The sequence below is a fragment of the Marmota marmota genome, unplaced genomic scaffold, assembly GCF_001458135.2.
Source record: "Marmota marmota marmota unplaced genomic scaffold, marMar, whole genome shotgun sequence".
NCBI lineage: Eukaryota > Metazoa > Chordata > Mammalia > Rodentia > Sciuridae > Marmota > Marmota marmota.
Genome location: NW_026000101.1, coordinates 10,325,552 through 10,344,009, shown reverse-complemented (window position 1 = coordinate 10,344,009; position 18,458 = coordinate 10,325,552). Strand labels below are relative to the sequence as shown.

Below are 18,458 nucleotides of genomic sequence, written 5' to 3'. Positions count from 1 at the left end.
AGAGGAAATGTGAGGGGTGGGGAGGGGGGTTAGGAAAGGGATAGGAGGGGCAGCAGAATACAACAGATACTTGTTTGGCAGTATGTATAAACGTGGCTGTATAATCAACGTGATCCTGCAATCTGTGCACAGGGGAAAAATAAGAATTCATACCCCATTTGAAACAAATGTGTGATATATGATATGTCAAAATCAATGTAATGTTTTGAGCAACCAATAAATTTCTGATGTTTGATAAAAAAAGAATACAAAACAACAATAAGTGTTGGCAAGGATGTGGGAAAAAAGGCATACTTATACATTGCTGATGGGACTGCAAATTGGTGCCACCAATATGGAAAGCAGTATGGTGATTTCTTGGAAAACTGGGAATGGAACCACCATTTGATCCAGTTATCCCACTCCATGATTTATACCCAAAGGACTTAAAAACAGCTTACTACAGGGATGCATCCACTCAATGTTTATAGCAGTACAATTCACAATAGCTAAATTGTAGAACCAACCTAGATGCCCTTCAGTAGATGAATGGATAAAGAAAATGTGATATATATACACAGTAGAATATTATTCAGCAATAAAAGGGTAAAATTATGGCATTTGCAGGTAAATGGATGGAGTTGGAGAATATTATGCTGGTGAAGTAAGCCAATCCCCAAATGCCAAATGCCAAATATTTTCTCTGATATGAGGATGCTGATCCATAATGGGGATGGTAGGGTTTGGGGAGCATGGGAGGAATGGAGGAACTTTAGATAGGGCAAAGGGGAGGTATAGAAGGAAAGGGGGCAGGGGGTATGAAAGATGGGGGAATGAGATGGATATCATTACCCTAAGTACATATATGAATATATGAATGGTGTGACTGTACTTTGTGTACAACTGGAGACATTAAACATTGTTTCTATATGTATAATATGAATCGAAATTTATTCTGCTGTCTTATATAACAAATTAGAATAAATTAAAAATAAGTATGGGTAAAGACAGAAAGATTCGTAGATGAAAGGGAACAGGGGTAAAGGAAGGGTTAATAGAGATAATGGGGTCAGAATCAGAAGAAGATATATTCCATGCTTGTATAATTATGTCAAAATAGATTTTACTGTCATGTATAACTAAAAAGAACCAATAAAATTATTGGGTTGTTTGTAGAATACAAATCTTGTATGTTTTACAATTTTGTACTTTATTATTTGAAATGAACATAAATAAACAATAAATAAATAAAAATAAGTTCTGTGAGGAAAAGAGATGATAGGAAACTCTTGATGCAAGAAAGCAGGAAAAGAAAGAAGGTCAGCTCTGATAAAAATCATACTATTTGAATGGGAAAGGATTGGACCTCTTGGATTAAGACTTTCTCCTTAGAATCAGCAGTAGAATTGATGAAAATAAAGAAATGGTACAGTGCTTAACTTTAGCATTTTATATTGTTTCTAAAGAAAGTATTAGAATAATAACTCTGCTATATGCCTTCCTAATGTGGGGATGAAATAGAGACAAATATAACTGTATACACATTAACATATGTTACAGATTAAATGATATTTTTTATTTGTAAAAGTATTGAGAGACCAATAGGGATTCCAAAAAAAATAGAAAATAGATTTAAAAAAAATATCGGGATGCTTTTACTGATTGAGCAAACTTTGGTGCAATAAAAAGAAATAATACTTTGGACAGAGGGCATACCTAATTCTCATACATGGGGTTGCACATCAAGATGGGTAGTAGGAAAGCCATGTTGCTTTCTGTGATACATTGAGAAGGGTTTAAACTGTTGGAGGTAGGATGGAGACCTCAGAGAGAAAGGAGGAAGGAGGTAATGCATAGGAGGAGCTGGTAATAGCCCTAAGAGGCAGAGAGCAGTGCTAAACAGTTGGAGAGAAAAACAGAGATGCAATTTTTAAAAATGTTTGTATAGGAAAATACTATCCTCTCACTCTCCTGGTCACTTCACAATATTTTTGGAAAAGCTACAATTTGAAGGTTTTATTCTGGGACTAATGATAAATATTTGTGTTTGTTATGTGTGCTGACTGGTGTCTCAATTGGATCAGTTTATTAGTCAGATGGTAATTAGACACAGATTTCTTAAAATGATGTTAATTTTACTCCCTCAATTTTCTTCTAAACTTTTGGGCATCTTCTTGTTTAACCCAACTGGTGTTAATGCCTCAGACCATTGGGATGTTAAACAATTGCTGGCCACTAGCCCTGGAGAATGGGTTTGTTCCTCTGAACAAATTCAGAGTAGGATAAAGGACAAGCCCTGAAAGTGAGGCTTTTTCAGAGAGCTAATAAAAAGGCAAAAAAATCACAGCTCCTTGGACATGGGGCTTTGTGGGCTACACCAACCCTATTGCCCCTGAGACTGCAATGCTGCTCTGTTTCACAGCTTCTTTGGTTGTTGAAGCTGAAGATTTTCAAGGATGTAATGGAGCTGAGGAGAGGAGGACAGCAATAGGATGAGTAAAAATGTCACAAAACTGTTTTTTCTTACTGAGATTCCTATGTTTTTCTGATTAAATTGTTGGAAGCCTTTGGTGAATTTCCAGATTTAAAAAAAAATTATTTTTTTAGCATTTTTCCCCAGTATTACTTTTTTGTGGAGGAGTGAATTGTTGGAGGTTCCTACCCTACTATTTCCAAAGTGCTTGAAATAATTATTTCTTGAATTAATTAATTAGAATGTTGAGGTTCAGTCTGATGAATTAGGCATTCCATGTGCATTTACATTTGTATTTTTGAGTGTTGGATAACAGGATTGTGAATTGACAAATGATAATTAAATGTACCATGAGTGCATGTTGTTACTCTCGCAAAAAATTACTTGAATATTTTAAAAGATCTTTAATTTGAATTTCTATCAGAACTTAAAGCATTTCCCATATTAACTACAATAATAGATATAAAAATTTATCCCCAAAATATTACTACTGAAGTATGTTTAAAATATTTTTAGAGATATAAAGACTACATTGTGATCAAGCATATTAAGTTAAATCATTGTTCATAAAAAGGCACACTTCTAAATTTTTCTTTCTCCTCAGGGTCATTTACATATATACTTTAGGAACAGAGTAAACATTGATAAAAAGTAGCTGGAGTTCATCTATAGCATCATTTCCTGCCAAATTCATTTAAGTAAACCATCTGTTATCTATTCTGGCTATTCCAATCAATTCTGATTTAGGAAATTTTGTTTCAAATTGGAGGTTGGCCACATTTGGTTTAATAGAATATCTGATACTCATGCCCAAATCTTAGATGAGTACAAAATCTCTCCTGGACTTTCTGCAACTTTTGTAATAGCCCATGGGGTGGATCAATTTGCAGTCAGCTAACTGGAACTCATACAACTCTGTACACTTGGCTTCTAAGATTGGTACTTGCTTGCTTTGAACATGACAATTGATTAGACTTGTAATGCCTGTCCTTTAGCATTCAAGCTCTGTGGTCCCTAAATCTCTATTATTCTTTAAAATCTGTTTTATATGCCCTACCACAGAGTTCTGTGTTAAGATCCCTAAGACTCTTTTTTGAAATCATTTTTTTAAAAATTTTCTTTCTATTCACAGAGATATTTACATGCAATGTCTCATCTATTTTATTTCACAAAAAATCTTTCCCTTTGGGAGCTAGTATACTAACCTTACAGATCATCATGCCTCGACTCAGAGAGACCACAGTGCCATATCTGAAGACACAAAATGGGATATTTTACCATTGGAAGACAAATCTGACTCAAAGTGTGTGTGTGTGTGTGTGTGTGTATGTGTGTGTGTGTGTGTACACACAGGTGTGCACGTGTGTGTCTACATGTGACCTTCTGTAGCAGGGATTCTTGACCCATCTGGGTATGCAGCATTCTTTGAACACTAGAACATTAGCACTAAGAATGCATGGAATTTAAAAAAGAACTTAAAGCAACACAGAACTAGTCAGGATAATTGCAAGAAGATAACAACCACAATAAAACAGTGTTTCACATTGTCATTAAAAGCATCTGCATTTACTTACTGCTGACTCTGTGGCCTTTCCATACCACATTACATTTGAGTGCAACTGCTAACTGCCCTTATATATTCACAAGACAGTGTTCTTACCTGCTATAAAAATACAACAGGCTTATCTTTTCAGCACACTCACAACTCTTAAATACCAGAAAATTATTCCCTGCTCTTCTTAGAGAGTAAGAGAATTACAAACTGTGCTCACATGCACATGCGCACATGCCCCCACCCCACCCCCAGTTTGTAATTCTCTTACCTTCTTGAATATTTTGTACATTAATAAAATTTTGATAGTTTGCTTTTGAGAGGACTGTAAAATAACAGGGAAGTAGGAATACTAGTTGAAAGTCTTTACAGCAGGTCATGGTTCAATTAAATGTCCTGTCAAAAAACAATCTGAATATTAGAGTGGTTGATGTCTCTCATTAGGCAGATAAATCCTTAACATAGGTTTAATATAAAACCTACATGGAGCATTATGGGAGAAAAATTAATGTCTTAGTTATGTCTTCAATAGCTGCAGAAACACAATTTCTGAAATTTTGTTTTCAGCCCAACTCCTAATGGATTTTTAGTTTAACAGAGTAGAAACTTTCCTTATAATAATTCTTCCCAAGCTACCATTGTTAACCATATTTCAGGTATTAGAAATTCTGCCATTTTGAAAATTCTTCCACATGTTAATTCTTAATATGCTTTCTGATGTTAAATAAAAGTAAATCCATAATTGGAACTTTATTAAAAATGCTATGTAAAGACATTTATTGAACAAGTTGTTTTCCAGACAGTGTTTTAAGTATTTGCATATATTAGCTCCTTAAATACTTACAAACCCGTGAAGTGAGTATTTTTATTATGGCATTTGCAAATGGGGAGACTGAGGTATAGATGTATTATTTATTTATTTCTGAGTGCTGGGAATTAGACTCAGGGCCTTGTGCATACTAGGCAAGTGCTCTACCACTGAACCATATACCCAGCCCATGGATATATTGTTCAATTGTTCAGTTGACATAAGAGTAACATAACCAGAATATGAATCATGGTGTTAAGAATACAGAGCCTTTATATTTAGTCTTTATTTTAAAAATCTATTCAGAAATGGAAAGAAGGAGAAAAATCAAATTAGAAATTAAAGAAATAGGAAAGAACTTGATTTCTAAACTATAGGATTATGATTATGTTTTGTTCTCATTAATATTAGATTTGATTCTACTTCCCTTTCTTTCTGAGGGATTGACTCAGAATATCTATAGTTTTGGAATGTGAAGTTAGTAGACTTTTTGATACAGAACCCAGAACATACGTAGAATGTCTCTAGGATTCCTCCAAGATTCAAAGTGAACTTTAATTAGTAAAGCATATTTTCTTCCAGAATAACATGGTGAGAGTCCAGGATTTTGTTTCACAGGTGAGTCCCAATGTTTTCATGCTCAGAATGATAGCCAGCCTATTCCACTTATTATGAGAATGGGTCCTGACAGGGAAAAGTAAACATCACAGACATACAGTCCATTTTAAAATCAAAGTAAATCTATACAAGGCCAAATACTTACTAGTATAAATCTGTCATTTATTCTAAGAAGCACCGTGGTTTAAGCTCATTACTGACATGTTCTAGAGCTTGATGAGCTAACTGAGATGAAGAACTTTTACAGTAAAGTTTTAATTCTGTAATTAAACAGCAAATAGCTTTCACAGTCATGCCAAGCTACCAAGTCTTATGTGAGCTGTTGAATCTCAGCCAGCAGTGTAGGAGGTAACACTAGCTGTAATTTTAATGGCTGTTAAAAGTTCATGTTTAATAGCTTTGAAAATACAAATGAGACTTGAAAAGTCTATGCAGACACCTGGATTGTGGATGGATTACTCTAGTATCAGGTAAAGTGATAATTATTAAAGGTAAAAAGGCAAAAATCATTCATTGTAGCCAAGCATCATCTTTGAGGTACGAGTGATCATGAAAAGCTGTCTACATTAATAAAATAAAGCCAAATATTTTGGTAGCTTGCACATCATTACTGTGAATTCTGTTGACAGAGTTATAATTCTTTTAACACCAAATAATCTTTGGATCAGTGGACCAGAAAAGGTTCTCTTTAATAGTGTTATAATTTATGACTAGAATCTATACATTCAAGCAGTTCTTACTTTTAGTAGTAGAACTGAAATACACCTAGGAAATATTTAACTTATGTAACAATCATAATTTTTCCATTGGGTTTCTTCCTTCTGTAGCCTACATATTGGGCTGCTTTTAAAATGTCACACTATCTTCATGAGAAGTTAAGTAGCTGCATTTTTCACAGAAGCCATTTTTCATAGTTAAATTTCTCAGTTATTCCATAGTGTTTCATCTCAAGTTCCAGAACACGTTTGTGTTGTAGGTTACTTATTAAAAACTTCATTTTCTTGGACAAATCACACTGTGTTTAAGTCTTTGGGCCAGTATAAATGGTCCCTGTGGGTCTAGAATATTTACTCCAAAAGATTGGTTAACATGAGCTCACACATGAAGACAGAGCTGTTCTCTTGAGAATTATTGTAAAGTTGAATGGGCATTCTTTGCAAGGATAATATTTTTGAAATTATTCAGAAAAAAATGTATAAAATAAGCATTGAGAGCTATATTTAGATGCAAAAATAGAAATGAGTTTAGATTCTCCATACAACCAAATCATTTAGATGGACACATTAAAAGCTATGTCACTTGTTTTTTAACAAAAGAATACTTTAAAATATCCCTAAAACAAAGACATCTCTGTGCATAAAGATGTTTATTGTAGGGTATCTAATTTCCATTTTATCATCATTATATATACCAAGAAAATAAAACTTAAACATAATAGGAAATACTTAAATAAAATACTGCATAGCCAATAAAATGTAAATATATTGAGATTTTATTAGAATATGGAATATATTAAAAGGAATACTACATCTGAAGGACATCCTATAAAAAATTGCATTCACACTGCAATTATAACCAAAAACTATGTGTTCACGAGGAAAATAAGAGAACACAACTAGATGGAAACATTTCGAGTGGTAGCTAAATTAATTCTTTTTCTTCAAAGAGGTTTATTAATGTTGATACAGTTTTCATTACCTTATTTTGACAAAAAAACGTATACAAATAATAGGATTCTTTGGAACGAACTCTCTTCTTTTTCTTCTTGGTTGCCTGATATACATGATTTAATAAAGACTAAATAGATTACAAGAAAAATTCTGTTGAAATTATTAACTTGAAAACATATATATATTCAGAGTGAAAGAGAAAGGTGGAGGTGAGGGGAGAGAGAATTGGGAGGAAGTATAGTGCAACACTTTCCAAATATCTTTAACTGCTTAGATTACATAATTTTCTTTTCCGTCAAATTTTATCATGAAACTATTATTATGTTTAAATAACTTGGAGAAAATATTGCTTCAATTCCACCCTTTTGTATTATTTTTCAGAAGTCATTTCTCATGAACCTAGGGATTTGAGGGCAACAGGTTTATTTCTAGTTGCAAAGCCTCTTAATTGGTTTGGTGAAGACTGATGATCTAAACAGGGATTAAACAAGGATACTACAAAGTTTAGAAAAAGCAAGAAATGCATTCCTACAGCCCACTCAAGAATATTTCTTCAATATATATTTATGGAAGAGTGTTGAGAAGTTTTCTAGTCAAGACACAATGTCATGGCTTTGATTTAATACTCTCAGCTCTGGCCAAAATTAAAGTTCATTAAACTAAGCATAGTGTGTTAAATGCAGATCTGCTCATTACTGAGCATCAACTCAATCATTGAGGACAGCTCTTTGAAAGGCCCATCATTATAACATTAAATGTCATTTTATTACCAGAAAGTAACTGCCTGATTGAAATCTTAAATGAGAGCAGGCATTGAGATGCCATATTGAAAACATCATCCAGCTGACTATTAAAGTTTGCTATAAAGGGAAATATTAATGAGAGCAACTTCTTCCCTTCCTTCAATGTTTTTCATGAGTGCACTCTCCTTTCCATTTACACTGACATACCCCTATTTCAGGACCTAATTTTCCTTTTTTGGTGATTGTGATAACTTTCTTAAAGCATGACAGCCCTTCTGCTATCATATCCCAGCTCCTTTCAAGTAGATGATAAATAAAATGACTACAGAAGCCTTTCTAAATTATAGGTTTTAGAACTGTCCATTCTTTGCTCAAGATGTTTTAATAAATTTGCAATGATAAGAAAAGAAAATTCAGCTTATCCTAACATTCAAGGCATTCTTTATTGTGGATATTATTTATATTTATACCTTTTAATTCATGTAGCTTCTTTCCAGAAAATAATTATATATGGCTATGATATATTACTTATATTTTCTGTTAGTCTCTCTCCTATCAACTACTCATATACTTTCTGCTGCTTAAAATATTCTTCTTTCTATTGACAAATAATGAGATCTCAATCATCCTTTGGGCAGGTATTTCACTGTTGAATTGTACCCTTTTCTCCTCTCTATAATTAACCGCTTTCACTATTTTTCCCCAAAGCATTTTGTTTTCATTTCTGTGATCATAATTGTTACAGTATAATTTTCTATTTTTTGAAATAAGCCTTTAAAATATATAATATCATGTAATGGTTTCATTTTAAGTGTTAAAGACAGAGTATGTGTGTTGTCCATTTTGTATCTTTCCAAACTCCTTGAAGCATGCCTATCAGTGGTCAGAGTTAAGGGAGATAATTTCTGGTTTATTTTGGGTTACCCTAGTACCACAAAAACCGCTTGTTAATGGACAACCACTGTGGTGTTGTAAAGCCCAGGACATGGTTACAAAGCCACAAGCATTGTAGATCAGCATTCAAATTTCAAGTGTATTTCTTACTTTTTCCAAGATTTACGGTAAAAATATCTTTTGAGCTTCAATTTCTTTATCCTTAAAACAGAACATAGATTTCATATCTGTGAACATTCAACAAGATGACATATGTATATAAAATGTTTTCAATATTAAATGCAGTTAAAAGCTAGTTATTGTCTTTCTCTTTTTTCCCCCTTCACTTTAATGCAGAAACAGGTCATATTTCATGGAAAGATAAAATCCTCTTAGATAATGATTATTATTATTATTATTGGTACCAGGGATTAAATTCAGGAACACTCAACCACTGGAACACATCCCCAGCCCTGAGTTTTTTTTTGTACTTGGTCACAGTACCTTTATTTTATTTATTTTTATGTGATGCTGAGGATCAAACCCAGTGCTAGGAGTGCGCTCTACCTGAGCTGCAATCCCAGCACCCCCAGCCCTGTTTTGTATTTTGTTTAGAAACAGGGTCTCACTGAGGTGCTTAGAGCCTTGTTTTTGCTGAGGCTGGCTTTGAACTCACGATCCTCTGACCTCAACCTCTGGAGCTGCTGGAATTATAGGCCTGTGCCACCACACTGAACTCCTCTTGGATTTTATAATTCATTGTTTTGTAGTCCATTGACATTTCTGTGAGCCATGGTATGTCATGACTTTTTAATAAAACCTATACTGTATCTCCTAAAATAAACATGATATTGTGGTTTTAGTGATGCCTGCTTTCTTATTCAAGACTATTCACAATCAACTGTGTAACCCTCAAGCCAAACTCTCCTTTCCCTCTTCTCTCTGGCACATAATTAGAGATAAGCAAATTTATATGAAAATGATTAGCAAATATTTAAAATCAAAATTCAGTTCCTGATTATGAACAAAAACATGGAGAAATCATTTAGTGATTATATCTCCTCTTTCGTAAAAGCATCGCTTCCTACTTGTGGCTGTTTTTATCTATTTTTTTTTTACTTTACCTCCCTGCACCCTGCCTTCACCATGGAGATGCCAAAATTTCATTCTTCTAAGAGGATGCTTCTAACTATTGTCTCGTGGGTTATTCAAAGACAATTTTTACCAGGAAGTAAATGGAAAGTAGCAGAATTTCTCTAATCAATTTCAAAACAGTTATTTTAAGAAAAGTTTCCCTTTTTGAGTGTGTTAAGTAGAGACCATTACTCAGTGGAGAAAGAAACTGATATTTAAGGGGGAAATGAGAAGGAGTCAACCATGGGGAGAGGAACTGTCAGGACAAGGAGTGAAGTGCCCAGGGGCGTAGGGGCACACCCTTGTAATCACTGTGACTCTGAAGGCAGAAGCAAGAGGATTGAAAGTTCCAGGCCAGCCTCAGCAACTTATGGAGGCCCTGAGAAACTTAGAAACACTGTCTCAAAAAAAAAAAAAAAAAAAAAAAAAAGGTAGGGATGTGGCTCAGTGGTAAAGAATAATATGTTTAATCCTCAGTACACGCCCCCCCCTAAAAAAAGAAAGAAAAAAGAAGAAAGAAAGTGGCTAGGAGAGAAGGATGGCTGACTAAGTAGGAAACATATTAAGCTATTTCAATCTAGAGGCCCTGAAGGTTTAAGGTTATGTGATGACACAATTCTTGGGAGGTTTGTGGAATATGTTCCCTGCCTTTGGTAGATTAAGCTAATATCCTTGCTCTCTATCCATTTAGTCTCCTGTTTTAAAACTAGCTGATCGCTGGCAGCTCATCTGTAATGGCAAGGTTCAGTCATGAGGTTCTATATATGAAGGCTCATGAAATAAGAGCACATTACCTTTCCTCTAGTTGACTAGACACAACCTTCTATGTGAAGGGTTACAACAGCTACTAAAGGGCATGCATTTATAAGAATTATATGCATTATTGAGTAAGCAGTTATTTATTAAATATTACTAAGATCATCCATTCTACAACAAGAAATATTAGCAAATATGTTATTTGGATTTAATGTAATGCTTTGTGATGTTTAAATAATATGTAAACTTCTGGTACATACATTTACAACATCAACTTTGAACTTCCAGGATTTCTATTGAATCTTAAGGCAACATTAGAGTGCTTTCTTCTTAAGAATTAATAATAGTCATTGAAAATTAGCACTAATTATCTATATGAGTAGAATGATATTGCTTGTGTATATTATGATATATGAACATCAAATGAGTATAAGACATTAAATAATTGTGATTTTACTCTTTTGAATTTTGTAGCACATATCCTTAGCCTTGTTTATTTTGGTTTATCCAGCTGTTGTGCATTAGGGTAGACATCACATCTTGAGGAGAATAATATGAGAAAATTTAGAAGAAACAACTATATAGCTTCCGATAGTTTTCTTTTTCTCTTATTATAAAAAGGACCACATCACAGTTTTTCTATTAATATCCTTCTTTATCCCAGACCATAGAATATTCTAAAGAAATTTAGGAGAAAGAGGAAGAGGAGGAGAAGGAGAAAGACAACAAGGAGGTGAAGAATGTCAACAGGAGGTTATATGTAACACCAACAGCAATTGTTTTTGTTTAAAATTTTTAATATTAACTCTTATTTTTAGTGTTCTTAGGAAACTGCTTTTAGTACTCTTATGTATTACTTTTTCAAAAACCTATACAGAAAAATAAGAATAGATAAAACAGTTAAGTGACTAACAAATAAAAAATAAAATAGATAAAAACATAAAAATATATATTCTTATTAAAGAAATTTAATTTCAATGTAATTACTGAATGGGAATACACAATATGTTAGTATGAAGAATAATATTCAGTCCTCTGCACAAAGATGTAGTATAAATTGGTATAGCATTTCTAAAGATCAATTTGGAAATGTGTTTCAAAAGCCTTTTAGAAGTTCAGACACTTTCATCCAGAAAAGTACTTCTTTAAATCAATTCTTAGAAAGTGGTAGAAATTTATTAAAAGAATATCAGTTTTAATGTTTCTTTTACATAGCAACATGAATACCTGATAGTAGGAGACAGGTGTAGTAATAATTAATACATTTTATTCAAAAATATGCATTCATTCAAATATTGTATAAGAAAAATACAGGAGGTCTGAAAAGTGATATATTAAGTAGATAATAAAATTTCTTGCTCTATGATATTTTCTGCACTTAAAGGTGATAAAAATTATAGAAAAACAAGCAACATATGAAAGGGGTGAAAGATCTGAATTGTAAGATATTATTTTAGCTGGGAAGTAGTAAAAGTACTAATTCAAGCTAAAACTCTAGCACATCAGAGATACATACTGTAATATGAATAGAAATATGAACAAAATAATAGAAGAAGGAAAATTATCAGAGAAATAGGGGATTAAAATTGGAATTAAAATTGGTCCCATATATAAGTGTGAATTATCTGTGTTCTGAGAATTGAACTGGGGAGCATAGCATTGCAGTAATTCCACTGTAGGATTCCATCTTTGCCAAGTTTCTTCCCTACTTATTTCTCTTGCTTCTTGTGAATATCATAGGCTCTTTGCAAGTATATTTCCTAATCATGGAGTTTGAAGTGATTCTTTCCTACTCCCACTCTTTACGCATCCTAACCATCCCAGTTTTCACATTTTCAGTTGGATAACGTAAGTGATTTTTAGATCTAGATTTTTTTCCCTTACTATAACCCTCCTAAATTCTATCAGATTTTTCTCTCTCATACTTTATTAATCTGTGCTCTATGTGTGGGGAAAAATGAAGTAAAAAACCAAAAAAGGATCTTTAATGTGGAGTGAATATAATATACTATAATTGCAATTCAGTGGCAATATGACAAGTAGTTTACCTTGAAAAACCAAATGTTCACAAAAATGTGGAATGACACTTTGTTTTTAAGAAGGTAAAAGTTGAGAACAACATTTGTTTAATTGTAATATTATGCAGTAGTGATTGGTATGTGAAATTGCCTCTTTATTTTGGTAGTTTGGTTAATTCTGATTTACCAGTAGAATTAATATAACTTGGTTGATTTGTTCATTACTCAACCACTGCATAGAACTGATTGAATTGTCTTCTAAACAGCAGAGGGTCTCTGGCTAGTCTACATGTCTTCTTTAAGAGCCTGCTTCCATTTACCAATCATGTACTTCTCCTGATTTCCATTTTTACTATGGCATCTGTGGATTACTTTAGCAATTGGCTGCATAGTCAAATGGTTCTGATTTGAGCTTTATCCCATAATATCTCTTAATGATGATAGTTTTCAGATCCACACCTTGCAGATGATTGGGTGAGATACTGCCCATACCCTTGGCCAACCTGGGGCATTCACACACACATGGTGCTTGTGGTATTTTTTTTTAAAGAGAGAGTGAGAGGGGAGAGAGAGAGAGAGAGAGAGAGAGAGAGAGAGAGAGAGAGAATTTTAATATTTATTTTTTAGTTATCGGCGGACACAACATCTATGTTTCGTATGTGGTGTTGAGGATCAAACCCGGGCCACACGCATGCCAAGCGAGCACGCTACCGCTTGAGCCATATCCCCAGCCCTATGGTGCTTGTTTTTAAAATAACTTTCATCAATGTTATCCTAAATGTATCTTCATTTACGATTGGCTGAATGAACAAATGAATAAACACACTAAGAGAACAAATTGAATCTTAGAAGTATGAGTTTTTTTAATGTATCTCTGTTACTGTGTTGCACCACTTCCAAGGGTACTGCTCTGGTATATCTTTTAAGGATGCATCTTAACATAAACTATGTGCATAGTGCTATTGGGGTTATGCCGTTTCTCAGCCTATATCTGTTAGTGTAAGTATATATTTCTTTTAAAATTTAACTAGCTTGATCTCACAAATATATGCTGAAACAGAAATATTGCTTATAGCCTGAAGCATTTGGTTAACCAATTTATAATTTGCACACATTTACTACAGTTTCAAGGAAACAGAATGTTTGCATAAATTAAAACATGTTTTTTAAGTTTTTCATTACTATAACATAGTACCTGAGATAACTTATAAGAGAAGAGGTTTACTTGATTCATAGTTTTGGAGTGTCCAGTCCAAGACTGAAGGGAAGATCCTATGCTTTGGACCTCTGACAAGGTAGTACATCATGTCAAGGCAGAGAAAAATTGTCTACATCATGAACAAGGAAGGAAAGGGAAAGAGTAAGAAACCTAGGTCCCAAAATTCCCTTCTGTGGCATGCCTCCAATGAGCCTTGGTACCAAAAAGATCCCACCTTCTACAGGTTCTAGTACTCCCAGTAGGGTCACCTTGGGAACTGGACTTTTAACACAAGGACCTTTGGAAGATTCAATCCAACCATAGCGCATCATATCCAAACCCCTAAGTTTGTGTAGATGTATGTAGAAGTGAAATATATTTAAAAACGACTACCTTACTTTCTCTTTCTCTTTGATGATTTTCCTGTTAGCTGAGCATCCATTCCCAGGGGGAAATTGCAGATGTACTTTGATAACATAGTATTAATTGAAGCTAAATCTGTTTCTGGGCCAATTTATAGATACATGTAGGCATCTCATCTCAGTAAGCATAGGGACCATGGAACTGGATGAAATTACCAAGATAAAGGGTGAGTTCCAAACTTTAGTCAATTAACATTTTTACTTTTATATCTCTTTATTGCTGCCAATTTTTTTTATATTTTGAAGTGTGACATAAGTATAAGAAGTTGAGAAGCACTGATTTAAAAATGTGATATTAGCATATTCATTATCACACATTTCAAATATACAAAATAACAGTGTCTCACGTAGAGAGTAGAGAGGAAGAAATAGCATGAAAGAGAATCTCTGTAAAGCTGGGAACTGTTATCTGCTGAATTTTGACAGTAATCTGTAAAATACATGAGTTTCCATTTTACACAAGAAGGGAGGTCACACAAGGAAATGATGGTGCCGCAATTGGATCTCAGCTTCTATCTCTTTCTGAGGTCATAAGTATGCTACCAGGCTGCTCATAAGCACTTGTGTGGATTGAAGGAGTTCAGGACATGCCACCAGAAAATATGCTGTCTTGACATATTGATTATTTTGAGCTAAAGGCACTTGAAAAATAGCAAGTGCAAGAAGGACACTTTGACCTCTTCTTCTTTTCTGGAGAGTAGGAGACATGAAGTTCTCACATGAAAGATGCCCTCCCTACACCAGGGGAACAGAATCATTCTTATTGCCACAGATGGGGAGTTGAGGCTGACAAAATCTGTATAAATAGATCTTGTTAAAACAACTAATCTTTTAACCTTCCCGTATATTACAGTTGGTTTTCCATAGTGGTTAACTTTTGCTTAGTCTACTGTATAAACATTTAGGTATAGTTGCTTCTTTGGGACCTCATTTTTCTTGTTCATGCAAAAATGACTAAATAAATTTGTATACTTTTCTCCTGATAATCTCTTATATAAATTCCAACCAGAAACATTAATAGGATAGAGAATGGATTTTATCTTCCCTAGAAGATAATGTTGACATATATGGATAATTTGGAATGTGTAAACTGTGAGATTGTATACCTGCACCTTAGAGAAATGCTTTATATGATTAAGTTGTAAAGACTGTGATTAACTTACTTAAATTATATTTTTAAAATCAAACCATGACCTGTTTTATGCTGTCTCAAGCTATAGTGTAAGAATAACCAGTACTGTAATTCATATTAACTTAATGGGCTTTGTCTAAATTCATGTATTACCTGCCATAAATTCAGGGAAAAATAACTTTTTAAATGTAAACTGGCATTAGAAATAGAAAAAATTGCTAATTGTATGTCTAGTTTAAAATTACAGAAAAATGTGTTTCAATTAACAAGGTTATCTAAATTATGTCCTTCCTTTCATCGTAGATTAAGTAATTTATTCTTAGTACAGTGATTCCTAGGAATAACTGCATTCTGTATCTCCCATCAATGAATAATGGGACCAGCAGTCCTAACAGTTGGGCCCCTCAGCTTAAGCAACAGTCATTTTCTCAGTAACCAGCAAACAAAGGTCAGATGAAATATGTTTGGCAATGACCTGGCCAATTTTGTTTGCAGACCATTGGAAACACCAAAAAGAAGTACACTCATACACTGCTGGTGGAACTGCAAATTGGTACAGCCAATGGAAAATTGGGAATGGAACCACCATTTGACCCAGCTATCCCTCTCTTGGATCTATACACAAAGGACTTAAAAACAGCATACTACAGGGACACTGCCACATCAATGTTTATAGCAGCCTAATTCACAATAGCTAAATTGTGGAACCAACCTAGATGCTCTTCAATAGATGAATGGATAAAAAATGTGGCATATATACACAATGGAATATTACTCAGCAATAAAAGAGAATAAAATTATGGCATTTGCAGGTAAATTGATGGAGTTAGAGAAGATAATGCTAAGTGAAGTTAGCCAATCCCAAGAAACCAAATGCCGAATGCTTTCTTTGATATAAGGAAGCGGATTCATAGTGGGATAGGGAGAGGAAGCATAGGAGGGGAAGGGGGCACAGGGTAATTAATGATGATTGAATGTGATAAACATTATCATCCAAAGTACATGTATGAGGACACGAATTGGTGTGAGTATACTATGTATACAACCAGAGATATGAAAAATTGAGCTCTATATATGTATTAAGAATTGTAATACATTCTGCTATTATATAAATAAAAAACAATTAAAAAAGAAGTACTTTCTCCCATAACAAATACAAATAATAATTAAATAGTAAGTGTGTTTAATATTTATGAGCATCAGGAGAAATATTTCTATTTGATTACTTACAAAATCTGATAAATAACTTATCTTTTAAAAAACTGAAAATGTCTTCCCCAAATACTTGTCTTTTATCCCAGTTTTTCTTACCCTACTGGGTCATGGTCATAGATTCCTTTGAGATAAATCTAATTTACATAACTCCACCCCCCAAAATGCACATAGTATAAAGTATTTTCAAATTGTTTGAGGTAATTTCTGAACACATTGGAAACCTTGGTTCCTGATTAATTAACTCTTTCTTAATCTCATAAAAATTTAAGTTGCTTTTTTTGTATATTTATTTCATTCAGAAATAATCATTAAATCCTAACATTAGGAATTGAGGAAATTATCAAGGACAAGGAAAATTGCATAATTTTGTAAAGCTTATAGTTTAATAAAATAAATAATTGTGGAAATAATTTCACCACAGTTTAAAGAATTCTATAAAGGAGGAAATATGTTATTTAAGGTCACAGAAAAACAAGATAGTGCTTCGCCTTGGGGGAAAATCAAAGAGGAAGTGGCATTTAACCTGATTTCTGAAAAAAGGATTAATCTATAGAGGAGGAATAAATTCCTAAAGATGACACTATAAGCAAAGTTATGGATTTGTCTGAGGCAATACTGTGAAGGGACGAGTTCTTTGATGCAATAATCATTATTTGAAATACAGAAAAGATATATAATTGCAATATATATTGTATGTATGCTCAATATTTAATTGTACGTATGAAATTAATACAAAAACATATATACACCTAAATTTACAAACTGAATTTGATTGTTTGATCATTACAGACCATTTGCTTTTGTTTGCTTACTTTTCAGAGGAGGAAAAAGGTTATTTTGGTTCATAGTTTCAGAGGTTTAGTCCTGGTTGGCTGGTTCCATTCCTCTGGATCCAAATGAGGCAGAACCTTATGGCATAAGGTTGTGGCAGAGGAAAGCTACTCAGCTCATAGCAGCGGTGAAGCAGATAGAAAGAAAGGCAACAGGGCCCAAATATAAACCCCAAAGACATGCCCTGAGTGATGCACTTCATCTAGCCATGTCCCACCTGCCCACAGTTAATGGATTAAACCATTGATTAGCTTACAACTCTCACATTCTAATTGTTTCACCTCTGAACATTTCTGTATTGTCTCACAGGGAGCTTTGGAGAGTCATCTCATATCCAAAGCATAGCATTCTACCAATGGCCACCCAAAGCTCATATCCATCTCACAAGGCAAAATATATATAGTCCATCTTCAGGAGTCCCCAAAGTCTTAGTAGTTCCTGCATTGCCCAAAAGTGCAAGTCCTCTGAGATTCAAAGCAAACTCTTAGCTATGAACCCCTATACAGATCAAAACCAAGGTATATGCATCCAATATATAATGGCAGCGAGTAAACATTTCCATTCCATAAGAGAGAAATAGGGACATAGAAAGAAGGGATGGGACCAAAGCAAGATAAAAACCCATCCAAGCCAACATTACATCCTGTAGCTCCATACCTAGAAACTGTGGCAAATTAGGTTTAGATGTGAGCTCCAAAGGGCTTGTGTGGCCCAGCCCTTATGGGCACCCTTACTGGTTGCTCTTTAAAGCTGACTCTGTTTTCATCCAGCAGCTTTCCTCAGCAGATATTCCACATTACTGACATCTCTCAATCTCTAGAGTCTTCACTGAAGTTTCAGCTTCCCTTTCATGAAAGATTCACTCATTACTCCCTCAGGGAGTAGAGAGAGAGAGAGATTCTGACCCTGCTAAAATTTAACTGACCTCCAAGGTCTTCCTTTGATTTCTTGATGGAAGCCTCCATATGACCCCTTAACTAGCTGAACTGCAGAACTAGAACCACGTGGATGATGCCAAGTTTTGCCACGGATTCAA

At 34.0% G+C, this 18,458-nt stretch overlaps 1 long non-coding RNA gene across 1 annotated transcript; it reads left to right on the top strand.

The window, feature by feature from the left end:
- Window positions 1-725: 725 nt before the first annotated feature.
- LOC125610642 lies at window positions 726-16,474 on the top strand. The gene is made up of 4 exons (XR_007340622.1): window positions 726-771; window positions 1,819-1,825; window positions 14,708-14,714; window positions 16,323-16,474. It is a non-coding gene; the product is annotated as an uncharacterized LOC125610642 (long non-coding RNA).
- Window positions 16,475-18,458: the final 1,984 nt, after the last annotated feature.